The following is a 13,552-nucleotide window of genomic DNA, read 5'->3' as shown; positions in this document are numbered from 1 at the left end:
GGACAAAATAAAAACGTAAGAAAAAAATGAATGTAATATAATCGATTATATGATTATTTGCTGTCTGTGTGGGTGAAAAAGAAGGCCTTGTCGCCGAATTAGGCTTCGTACAAAGGTGCCAACTTGTTACTGTGCCTACACTGGTCTGTTTACTTTTGTTGATGTTCTTAGCTGAGGTTTTTTGTTATGTAAAAGCGTTTGGGGTGTATTATTTTACTGTATTCATGGTATGTGTAGTACATTAATGAGTGTATGTAAAAATTGTATGTCTGTTGATATTTTCATTAATGAAATTATTGAAAGAAAAAATTACTTTGCGTTGAGCATGTGTCCTGTTCTATCACAAAGAGTATCGAAGTGTGACGTCAGGATGTCATGACAACGAACCGTCTGGTTCTAAGCTTAGTCTCAGATGTACGATCATGAATATTCATTAGGTGGGATGATGATGTCACATCCCCACTCTCCTTTTTCTTACGTTATGACATGAACTCATAAATTTGTCATTTTTTCATCCATTTAAAAATGATGTGTCTCCATTATGATGGAATAAGTTGCGGCAATACTAAAGAACGAGTGAGAATATGACATCATCAGCCCACCTAATGAATATTCATGATGACATGCCTAGAACTGTTTCGCCGGATAACGCAAATCTTTAAAATTCAATATTTCTGATCTGATTTTGATCCAATTTTCAACATGATGCTTTTTCAATTTTACTCTATTTATTGAGATATAAGTCAGCCTGGACCATCCTTTTCATTGTAATTTCCTGCATTTTTTTTTCATTTCTCGAACGTTTTTTTTTTAAAGAGTAAAAGTTTACCGATCTCCCGCCCTACGGAAAGAGTTGAAGCACACTGTGATATCCAAAGAAAAGTTTACAAGAGTAAAGATTGAAGATATATGGTCGAAAAATATCATGAATTTTTGGTCTACCAAAATTGAAATTGATGAAAAAATGTACTGACACTTATGTCAGTAATAATCACATATTGATAATTAGAACAATTATTAAAATTAATAAAAACCCAATTTGAACAAAAACATATGATGCAAATTTGTTCTAGTTTTTTATTTACCCACAAATTTATAATAATAACTAGAATATAAAAAACAATATACTATATAAAAACACGAGACTAGAATTCATTTACTATACGGATCGCGGACGGACGACATTTGATCGCAACAGAATAGGAGCGGGAGTATGCCAGAGTCTCAAAAGACCGCTATATATACTTTGTTGCCCGAAAAAGGCGATCCGCTGGACCCAGCGAACCGGCGACCAATAAGCCTTTTGACTGTTGACTATAACATCATTACAAAGATATTACAGTATACAAATAGCGAATAGGCATGAGTGCGATGGTGCGAGATTTCGCATGAGGTGGAAGAAAGATGCTCTATTCAACGAGGCGTTAGCCGAGTTGAATAGAGCGTTTCTTTCTTTCACCGAATGCGAAATCTCGCACCACATCACGAATAAGAATATTCGCTATTTGTGTTGTACAACGCCTCGGAATCTAGCGAAATATGAAAAAAAACAAGTTTTTCCCTCCAGTAATCTATGAAAAGGGAGCAAAAATATTGAAAGCGAAAAGCAAAAAAACCCACAAGCCGGGCCCACAAGCGCACATGATCTTGGACAGCATTGCACATTTAGCCAGCTGGCTGTACGCGCATTGTCACCTTATTCAATGAAATCGCATTGTGGCGTCACCTCCTAAAGCCGTGCAATGGTACGTTTTGGACGGTACATTTTGGATGGTACGTCTTTGGGCCCCAAGTCTGCGCACCTAACGATTTGAGTTAAGATTTAAAGTGAATTTCTTTTTATTTCACAAATTCTTTCAGTTGATAGGCTTATTTCGAAAGGGTGGGTGCTGTCGCGTTAGGGTGCGTCAACGCGAAGATTCGTCCAAAGGCCCCCCGGTTTGGCCGAAAGGGTGCGTTGGGAGCGCCACGTCGCGTCGCGTTCACTGGAACGCGCCCTTTCGTCCAAAGCCCCCCCCCCGGTTTGGACGAAAGGGTGTGTTTGATAATAATGAATAAATAAATACAAATATTTATAAGAAAGCTGAACAAACAAAAAAGACGAGTGATATGTGAAATTTGCATAGGAACATAAATCATCATATGGCACAAAAAAAACAATGACGGCATGCTGCATGAGGATTTTTCGGTGGAAATATTTTATGGTGTAATATATTGATACATGTAAAAATTATGATTGATTTCAAGGCTCTTTCAAACAAAAAAAAGTAACTTACCTTCAATTTTATACTTTACAGGTGTGTATTTATTACAAAGGAAAACATTCGTATACCTGGAGATATTTGGTGTCCCCCAAATTATAAAACTTACGGCAGATGTGTCCTGGAAGGGCAAGGCCAAAATTGATGTCGGGTCAGCATTCACAACGTTTAACTCTTCAGACCCTACCTTGCTATATTTTACACTTAAGACCCTGCCTCAGTATATTTTGTGAGATGTATCTGTTGTGTATGTGTGCGTGTTGTGTGTATAATAATAATAATAATATGTGCGTGTTGTTTGTATAATAATAATAATACTTATAATAATAAAAATAACAATAATAATAATACTTATAATAATGATAATAATAATAATTTTCACCTCAAAGAGTGAATTTATGGAAATGAATCTGGAGTGAAAAATTGGCGCCAAGTGGCTTATTGCAAGGGTGGGTATCTGATTTTATTATCATTATTATTATTATCATTATTATTATAAGTTGAACTTTTCTTTCTTTTCTTCAAATTGTCAATGCTTTAAATGATTGACAATCCACTATTTTACGTGCAAATTGGCAATGTTTGACAAAATACCTTATATTCAGCTTTCTTATAAATATTTGTATTTATTTATTAATTATTATTAAACACACCCTTTCGTCCAAACCGGGGGGGGGGCTTTGGACGAAAGGGCGCGTTCCAGTGAACGCGACGCGACGTGGCGCTCCCAACGCACCCTTTCGGCCAAACCGGGGGGCCTTTGGACGAATCTTCGAGTTCGCGTTGACGCACCCTAACGCGACAGCACCCACCCTTTCGACATAAGCCCAGTTGATAATGTTTCTTACATCATAATGAGTTAGTTTGCGAAATATCTCATAAAAATTTGAAAGAAATATATGATTTTCTTGGAAAAAACCTCGGGGTGTCATTTTCAGATTGAAAAAAAAAATGGTACCCCATGTCTGCGCACTCATTCACTTTGCACACGATTCGGGGATTTTGGTGACAAAGGCTGCATTTTGAGGCTGTCGCATTTAATGCCCTGAATTCACTATTTTTCCACCATTTTGAGTCAGATTTTTTTATGAATACCTGTCTGTATTGCATGTGTAAAGTTCGTGCTCATTGCGTATCTTCTTTTACTAGAATTGCGCAGATACGCGGGTGCGCAGACTTGGGAGACCGCGCAGACATGGGGGAACTGACCATACAATTAAGAATGTTTCGGGTAATGCCTGACATTATTGACGAACACCAAACTTGATCTGTTCCTGGGCGTTTTATTCACTCTAATTTATGTTTGTTAAGAGATATTATAGATTGTTCTAAACTTCGTAACAACTGCTGTGCATTAATTTCCATGGATCAGCACGAAGCTTTTGATAAGGTAAATTGGGACTTTATGCTAAGGGTCTTAGAAAAGTTAAACTTAGGCCCTTATCTTATTCAGTCGGTACGAATCCTATACACGGATATCAAAAGTCGTCTGTTTATCAATAATGTTTTTAGTAAAGATGTGCTAATTTGTAGGGGAGTAAGGCAAGGTTGCCCTTTATCTCCTCTACTCTATGTTTTATTTATTGAACCACTTGGGCGATTAATTAGATTAAGTAAAAATTTAATTGGATATCATGTTCCTGGAGGATGTGGTAGATCAGTTAAGTTTTTACAGTATGCGGATGATGCCACATGTATTGCCACGTCACAGACAGACGTCGAGCATTTCTTTAGATCATTTTCCCTTTTTGAAAGAGCAACCGGAGCTTCGTTAAATTTAAACAAGACACAATGTCTGAAGCTAGGTGTTTTTTTAGGCAGGAAGTTAAAGGGAAATATCGACTGGAGGGAAGATAAAGTTATCATCAATGGAATTCCCTTTGGCTCGCAGAATAGTATTAATGATTATTTAAAAGACTTGTATGAAAAAGTGAAAAGGAAAATCCGATGTTGGTCATCGCGCCATCTGACTTTAGTTGGAAAGGTTTCCATTGTCAATTCTTGTATATATTCATTGTTTTATTACCTGTCTCGGGTTTATTTCTTAAGTGAAAGTTTATGTACGGATCTGCAAAAATTCGTTTTCTCATTTTTATGGGAAGGGAAGACGGAACTAGTTTCGAGAAAAACATTAACGTTACCAAAAATTAAAGGGGGTCTTGGTTTAGATGATTTTATTCTATTTTATTATAAAGGCTTCGTTTGTTCTTTTTTGATCCCTCACTTATCAGGTGAAGATACGAAGTCATGTAACTATAAGTTTCTGCGTTATTTTTTGTCGTGTTAGTTACGAGTCATGTTTCCACAGTTTCATTCCAATTTACTTCCTTCTTGCGACAAGATTTCACGGTCTTACTGCAAGGCGTATGAAGTGATATCGTATTTGTACAGTCGTAAGCATGATTTTGTTATCAATTGTAAAACACTAAAGGACGTTATTTCTTTATTAACGATAGATTTTGTTCCAAAATGTAAGGTTAAGTATCCAAGTTGGAAATGGGACACTGTTTGGAAAATAAGTATCGTCTGCTATGCAATAAATTAAGATCATTTTGTTGGAAAGTGTCCCATGGGGCGTTGGGAGTTGGTGAGAAACTTCTCAAATGGGGAGTGACAAATGGGAAATGCCCATTTTGTGGGAAACTAGAAAATATATCTCATATGTTCTGGGAATGTAAGTCTTTGAGTAAAATTCTTGACTGGGTCGACGATTTTGCAAATCGTCATTTAGGTTTTGATCACGCATTAGTTAAATCATTATTTGTCTATGGACTCCCACATTTAAATTTGACTGATGTGGTCACTTGGCCGCGAACCTGGTTTGTTTTTACCGTTATTGTAAAAAAATGCTATCTGGGCTGAGCGGTGCGGGTTTTTGTTGTCGAAGGAAAGAATAACAGATGACGGGTTAATTTTGAGAATTAAAAATGAGATTAAAGTAAGATTAGAGATAGATTTTAACAGAGTACCTAGGGGACAGTTTGAAAGGCTGTGGGTAAAAGGGTCAAGCTTATGTTCAATAGAAAGGGGTAAAGTTAGAACACACTTTGTGTGAGTCATCAAGACCTCACAGTGTGTTCTTCTGGCATCCCAGAAATTTCAAGAATGTCACATATTTGGCTGAATGTCCCATTATCCTTGGCAGTCCTTGCCGCGCTTTAGTTTTAAAGGGAGAGTAATAAATCTTATAGAGAATGGCAAGTGTGCAAGCCTTGATTCATACGCAGGTTGTTTTAAAGGGATTGAGTGCTTCGCATGGCTTAGAATTAATGGGTGGGGAAAGGGGGGGGGGGGGGGGGCTTTCACCGAATTAGGCTTCGTACAAAGGTGCCAAGTTGTTACCGTGGTTTTACACTTTTTCTGATGTTCTTAGTTGATTAAGTTTTCTGTTATGTATAAGTGTTTGGAGTGTAGTATTTTACTTTTCGCATGGTATGTACATTACATGTACTGAGTGTATGTAAATATTGTATATATGTTGATATTTTGATGAATAAAATTATTGAAAGAAAAAAAAACAGCATTGTATGACCATCACCGACAAATGGTCTAATATATACCTTATATGAAAGAAAGTACATGTTTACTACATAGCTTTCCTCTTAATTAAAACTACTCTAATGTGGGTGGTCACAGATTACAGCCGTTTGTGATTAATTCTAAGGGATGATCAGGGCTGAAAATATGGAGGCTTTTTAAGCAGCTGTGAGTGAGCGAAGTGAACGAGCAAAATATTCGATCTTTTCAATACAGTAAAAACATCTTATTTTGTGATAGATTGAAACATACCAGTGATAAGCTAGAATGAAACTTGTGACAGGTAAGAGTCTACGAATGACACTGTTTATCATACTAACCGATTTGGGATTCACTATCACCATTCGCGTATAAAAAGAGACATGCATTTTTTTTCATAATCGATTATACAAAGGTCTGAATTAAGACAAAAATACAGATATTTCAGTGATATTCATTAAATAACAATAAACAATGATCATTAAGAAACCAATTTTTTCAATGTTTTCAATTTTTAATTATCAATTTGAAACCCAACACAAGTGATGTAAGTATTTTGAATCTATTTTCCATTTAACTACAAATTTAAATCAATAACTAGGACATACCATGACTATATATTGTATAATAAGGAGAAGCGCTACATTTTTTTCGACGGACGACATTTGGTCGTAACAGAATTGTATCCTTTTTGGAGGACCACTACTGACGGAAGTGGTCTATATAACTCTAAAGAAAGAACATTCAAGATTTCATCATTATATTTCCATAGTGTGAAAGGTCAGTTTACAAAAGATGTGGATTTATCTTAAATCGTTGAAATTCAAAGGAGTAAAAAAAAACTGGTGCCCGTTTCTCGACACCGTCCGAAGTCTAACTAAACTTCGTGACTAAATCGGAGATAGTGAGCTACTTGTCCGCTTACCGTTTCACGAAGGCCTCTTCACCAAGATCGGGTACAACAACCTCGCCAAATATTTATGACACCTCCGAACCTGTCATAACTTCTTTCTTCATGACGTAGTGACGTGGCATCACCTGGGCTCGGACAGGCAAAAGAGCCTGAAACTTTAAAATTGTAATCTTACGTAATTAATCATAGAGGTTGAAATTACATCACAAAACAAGTGGGAAAATGCATTCAATGATAATTGTAATGCAAAGAAACTACAAAAACTGTTGGTAAAACGCCACAACACCATTCATCTTGAAATAGTGAAATAATTCAATCGACAAACATTCTACCACGTCAGGCCATCCATTAACTCGTATTTGTTGTTTTCAGACCCCTATTAACATTTGGATAAATTCTATCTCTAATTTCTGCATATAATTTGTCAAATATCGTATGTTTCGGTATCAAAGATTTAAAAGGGTTTCGTTAAACTATATTTTGATGACGTTTGGAATCGTAAAAGACCGTATAATTGTCATAATTTTGCAAAGAAACCAGTTATTGTTTTCTTTTGTAAACTATTAAAATTGGATATCCCGGGGGTATCCATCTCAACGTCCACAAGTGGGTTTTTTTTTGTAGTCATGAAATGAATTATTCATAATTTGATTTTCTCAGCAAGTGAAATGCTCCAGTCATTTCATTTCATTTCATTTCATTTATTTCCACATAAAAACACATGATACATAATATACATAAAGCTGAACATAATTGTGGAGGAGTCACTAAAAGCCAAGGGCTTGTCAAGAGTGACTCCTACTGTAGAGTTACTTTTACATAATACATATACATAATACAAGTATCAAATTATTACAAGGAAAGAATATTACTACAAAAGAGAGAGGGCAGAAGAAAAGAAAGCAAGAAGGAGTTTGATAAAGTGATAAAACAAGCAAGTTATGTGTTGGTTATTACATTACATATTCTCTAGTAGCAACTGTTTATATTTTCTCTTGAAATGGTTTAAAGATTTACTTTATCTTATGCTATCAGGTAGATTATTCCATAACAGTGGACCTTCATAAAATATTGATGATTTAGCAACTTGTTTCTTCATCAAAGGTGGATGAAATTTATTCTTATTTCGGGTATTATATGTATGTACATCTTTATTGAATAAGAATCATGGACTAAGTATATATGATGCATAGTTCACATGTACTATTATTTTGAAAAGATGTATTCCACAATTCATCACAATCTGTGCAATATTGTCATATTTTTTTTTTCTTTTTGAAATTATGCTATTTTGTGACTAGGGCTATACGTCTCGTCTGCTCTCTCTACCGATAGTTTCGATATCAAGGGATTCTAGTTAGGAAGCCCTTCGTGAAACGGGGTTAGTATAGTATTAGTAAGATTGGAACTAACTCTGTGGTTGGTAGATAAAGATATGACTAAGTTGTCCAGGTGGGCGTTTCATAAAGCTGTTCGTAAGTTAAGAGCGACTTTAAGAACGACTGGTGATCCTTTCTTGTGTTAAATGGTATATTCATTGGCGATGGTTAAGCGCGCAAGAAAGGTTCACCAGTCGTTCTCAATGTCGCTCTTAAATTACGAACAGCTTTATGAAACGGCTACCCGGTGGGTGTTTCATAAAGCTGTTCGTAAGTTAAGAGCGACTTTAAGAACGACTGGTGATCCTTTCTCGTGGCAAATGGTATATACATTGGCGATGGTTAAGCACATAAGAAAGGTTCACCAGTCGTTCTTATCTTATGAACAGCTTTATGAAACGGCTACCAGGTGTTGAAACAAGGAACCACTGGATGGGCGAGTCTTGGAGTATGATGGGGGCTTTATAAACAGCTTGCTGCTAGGGAGCAAAATATTGTCACCTAACACAAATATACTAATTAAAAAAAAATGAAACTTCTAGATATAATACTTAAATATAATTTAGGATTTTCCCGGCGAATTCGCTCAAATTTCATTTTAATCAATATTTTTTGGCACGTAAATTAGCGTAGATCGGTTTGACCGTGCGAATTGCCATTAAATAGTTTTATTTTTACATACGATTTACAATGTTTGGTAAAGGTTTGTGAGTTCTTTTCATTAAAATTAGAAACGAAACAGCAAGCATTAAAAATAGTTGTGATTATCGAAGCTTCATTTCTAGCTTTAATGTTAGCGATTGTAATTCTTTTCTCTTTTGTTTTGAAGGGTTCATTCAAGTTAATAATGCAGGGGAATAAATGTTACAAGCGTTTACAAATCATAGAATGTGCCGAAAATTGACGTGTGACATTTCCTCCATTTGTTATGTAGCGGCACAGCTTTGCAAGACGGCCGGTGGCCGCCCACCGTCTTGCGCTGCCCACGTACAAAAAAAGGACGGGAGTCAAAGAATGACAAGTTCGATGAAGTTAAGTTGTGTATCAGGTTTTATTCTAAATCAAAGTCAAATTACATGCTGGATAATAATAAACGTCGCATCTCTGGGCTGGACGACCGACGACAGACAAAAATTAAGCCGACATGGCCTACGGCGGCAAAACAAATCGGGAACGAAAAACTGCCCCTTGTCAACTAAACACTCCCTTTTTATTCCCTTTCGGGTCAAACACCGCGTGGCGAAAAAAGCCTTTCCCCAAGTCGACCCTATCACTTTTGGTGTAATGCGCGAAATTAATCCGCCTATAATGTAAGTGTATAAAACGGAACTTAATTATTGTGTACTCCGACTCCAAATTCAGGTTCTTCGGCTTTCCATTATTCTTCCAACTTACGTAACTCTCTTTACCACTCCCCAACTGCTCTCTCAGTCAATTAATCCTCTTTTGCGACTCTTGTCACTTCAGCCACTCCCACTCACAGCTCACTTCCACCAAGGAATTCACTCCTTGCTTCCACACCTGTTCACATTCTCGCTCTCTCTCTCTCTCTAATCACTGAAGAATGCAAGCGAGCCGAAGAACATGAATAAGAAGCAAAGTATTAAATAACCAAAGTTCCAATGGACTTCTGTTAGTCCTGAACGCCTAGCAACCCAGTCAGTTTGCCCTCTTTCACTTCCACATTCCAATCGCTAGCCTGGCCCAGAAAAACTAGCAAACGAAATCAACACCTTTAAGGAATGTAAACAATGGAAGAAGGCTAACGAACTTCTTTACCCAAACAAACAAATCTCTATTTTCCATCCCGCTATAGTTATCAAGAACGAAGTATCTGTGTCTATTCAGAATTTTAGCCAAGAGGGGGAGTAATAAATGTACATTCTCCAAAGACATGTCTATAGCATATTGAGTAAGAAAAGATATATTATATAGCTATTTATGAATTTTTGCGTTCAGGGGAGTTTTTAAATGATTTGTCTATTGATAATCGTAGATGGATTTTCCTCAAACTTGCAAAAAAAATTTGATTTTTTCTGCCAATTTTATGATAAACGTTTTGTCAGTGTAAGCTTCTCCTTAATGCTGTAAAATGTTTTTTTCTGAAATTTCTTTTTTTAATTATATAATATAAAGTGGTTTAATTTTACATTGGCGTATGAAGACTTTTTGAGCAGCTGTGAGTGAGCGAAGTAAACGAGCAAATTATGTTATCTCCTCAATACAATAAAAAAATTGTGATCGATTATAACATGCCAGTAATATTCCGAAAATAATATATTTCACTCTTTTCTTTTCTTTCTTCCCTTTCCTTTTCGTAATTTTCATTGGCCGTGGAAAATGTTGGGTCCAATGCACCAAAAAAAATGACGAAAATAAACAAATTAATAAATAAATTAAAGTAAAAAATGTAGCAATGTTCAATCAAAATGTAAAATTCCTATTGCTAGGATAACTGAATGCAACATATTTTACTTCTTGAGTTCTATGGAAAAAAATGTGAGAAATTGAGAGATTAAGAGGAGGCAAAAGTGGAAATTGCCTCCAATAGAACCCCCCACAAGTGGGAGGGGATAGTTTTTTCTCTGTATGAATGCATGGGTATATGCACACTTAAACAAATTGAATGAAACTATTGACAGATAAGAGTCTGCAGTTGACATCGTTATCGTAATAACGGATTTGGGATTGTATCACTGTCACAATAAGCATATAAAAAGAGATTTAAATTTGTTTATAAATCTTAATCGATTATAAAGGTACAACTAGTAAACGATAATTAAAAAAAGAATGTACAGTAATGTCAGTAATATTTATTAAAATAAATAGTAATGAACATTTATTAATATTACATTTCATGTATTTTTTATTTAAATGATAAACCGAAAGCATAAAAAGTTAATATCTTAAAATTATTGTATATTTGACTAAAGATTTATATCAATCACTATTATACAGATATTGCCTACCTAGAGTTTGAATATAACATTTCCTCTCCCCGATGGAGTTATATTTTTCCCAAGGGAATATATTTTGCCCGAAGCGCGCAGCGCTGAGGGAAAATATTATCCCGAGGGAAAAATATAGCTTCGGAGGGGAGTTGAAATGTTATTTATTAAAACGATAGACCAGGCAATATCTGTTATATTATATAGTATATGTGGATTCGCCATCAGAAATTGCATTCATCATCTGGTTCAAGAGCGAAATTCTTGCTACAGCTCTGATCCGTCTACGTCATAATAGATTTTTTTTTTTGAAAATACATCAAGCGCGTTCTTCATGCAATCGACGCGTTAACACTAGCGCGTACATCAAATAAACTATCTTGTTGCGCAACTTGTATGCAGCGAGTGACGTCACCTTAGGTGATATAACGCCGCAATTGAAAATACTACGCAGTATATTCCCTGAGGTGACGTCAAAACCTAGAATATAACAAATGCGATCCTCGCAGCTATGGTCACGTGATGGCGTATTGACCTATCACTGATTCGAATCTACATAGCTCATGTAATATAATATAGTATTACTGTGTATTGTATCAAAACAAGAAGCTTTCGTTTCAATTCGACGGACGACATTTGGTCGCAAGAGAATTATATCGATTTTTTGGAAGGCCGTCATGCACGGACGGTCTAATATATATTCTAAAGAGAATTCATGTTTACCACATTTGTGTGTGTGTTTGTGCGTGTGTACGAGTTAGATCTCAGACCTGTATCCATCAGATTGTTTACGTCTGAGACCGACCTTAAACGTCACCATTCGAAAGACGTGACCAGGGGCGGTATTCTGAACATTGTCTTATCTCCATATTTTATCTTATCTCAGAGATATGACAAAGTCGGTATTCTGGTGGATGTCATAACATGTCATAACTTTTGTCACAAAAAGTGTCATGAATTTTGTCTTATCTCTTTGGCGCGCACCAAAAATACGCGGCTTTGTTGCGCGTAATCCTTTTATACAAGCAAAAGATATGACAAAAGTTATGACAGGGGGTAGCAGTCATAAATTTTGTCATATCTTTTAGTACCAAATATCCCGATACCCTGCCGACTGAGTGTCAAGCATATAACGATATCATTTAGATTAGATTGTGGCATAAGTTTCACTCATCATCCACGACAATTTTTAGAATTATTTTGTCATGCTACAATTAGTTAGGCCCTACATATCAATTTCTCCCTTTTTTCTCTGTTTTCCTTATTTTTCTACTTCTCCTCTAAAATCCTTCACAGCTCCCTGTCTCTCTTTGTAATTAAGCGTATCAATATTCGCGTAGTTGCGCGATGCCAGAAACAGAATTGGGGATATCCCCTACCTGTCACGGGGCATTCCTATTGGCTAGAAGGGCTCCCACTGGGAACTAACGATGATTTTGATTGGATTGCTTCCGAAAAGATGGGCGGGAACTTTGAGAGATATGACAGGAAAAAGACAATGTTCAGAATACCGATTTGTGACAATCATAGCGATGTCACATCTCGGAGAGAAATGACAAAATTTATGACAAAAGTTATGACAGAGTTACAGATTACCACCCCAGGGCTCGAACCTCTGCATATCAGTTTGTATCTTCCCCACAGCTTGCATCGATTACAGGCGCACGAAACAACGAATTCTTCAAATATTCGTCAATGTTGGTTCCACATGTGAACGGCCACAGTGTACAGCCGTGTGGATTTATTCTAAATCGTTACAAATAAATTATAAACAATTTTAGGGGCGAGTTTTGGACATGGAGGCTTTATAAACATGATAAATAGATCGCTGCGATTGACAAGATTTAGCAAATTACTTTCACCTATCTAATATAAAAATGTAATTTTGAGATATGCTTTTGAATACTACTCAAATGTAGTATTGGATTTAACGGCGAAATTAACGCAATTTTCTTTCAAATCGATATTTTTGGCATTTAATTAGCGTAGATAATAGCAATAATGAAATTAACAATATCTCTTAATTACCCAGGGAAGCCACTCTCTGCTGTAAGCTGTTCCCTGCATTATTTTATTACCCTTCTCCATTCTCATACGCCAGGCGCCTGAGAAGGAGTTCCCATTTTTGAAGGATGGTATGACTCGGCCGATGATCGAACCCACGACGTCGCGTTCATGAGGTGGATGCTCTACCACTGAGCCGCCATGTCCCGTTTTGCCGTGCAAATTGCCATTATTATAAATATTTTTATTTTTTACAAGAGTCTTATGATGTCTGTCGAAGTTTTGTGAGTTATTTTCACTTAATTTCGAAATGAGCCAGTTAGCATTCAAAATAGTGATTATCGAAGCGTCATTTTTAGGAAGGGATCATTCAAGTTAAGAATGCAGGGTAATAAATGATACAAAAGTTTACTAATGTAAGAATGTGCCGAAAATGCTTGTTCGACGTTGTGATCTACTCTGTTATTTCATCTAATCATTTTCAAGAACAATCAAAACTGACATAAATTGGAAGGCCAATTCCGGCCCATA

This window comes from Lytechinus variegatus, chromosome 6 (genome assembly GCF_018143015.1).
Source record: "Lytechinus variegatus isolate NC3 chromosome 6, Lvar_3.0, whole genome shotgun sequence".
NCBI classification, from domain to species: domain Eukaryota; kingdom Metazoa; phylum Echinodermata; class Echinoidea; order Temnopleuroida; family Toxopneustidae; genus Lytechinus; species Lytechinus variegatus.
This window is presented reverse-complemented; position numbering follows the sequence as displayed.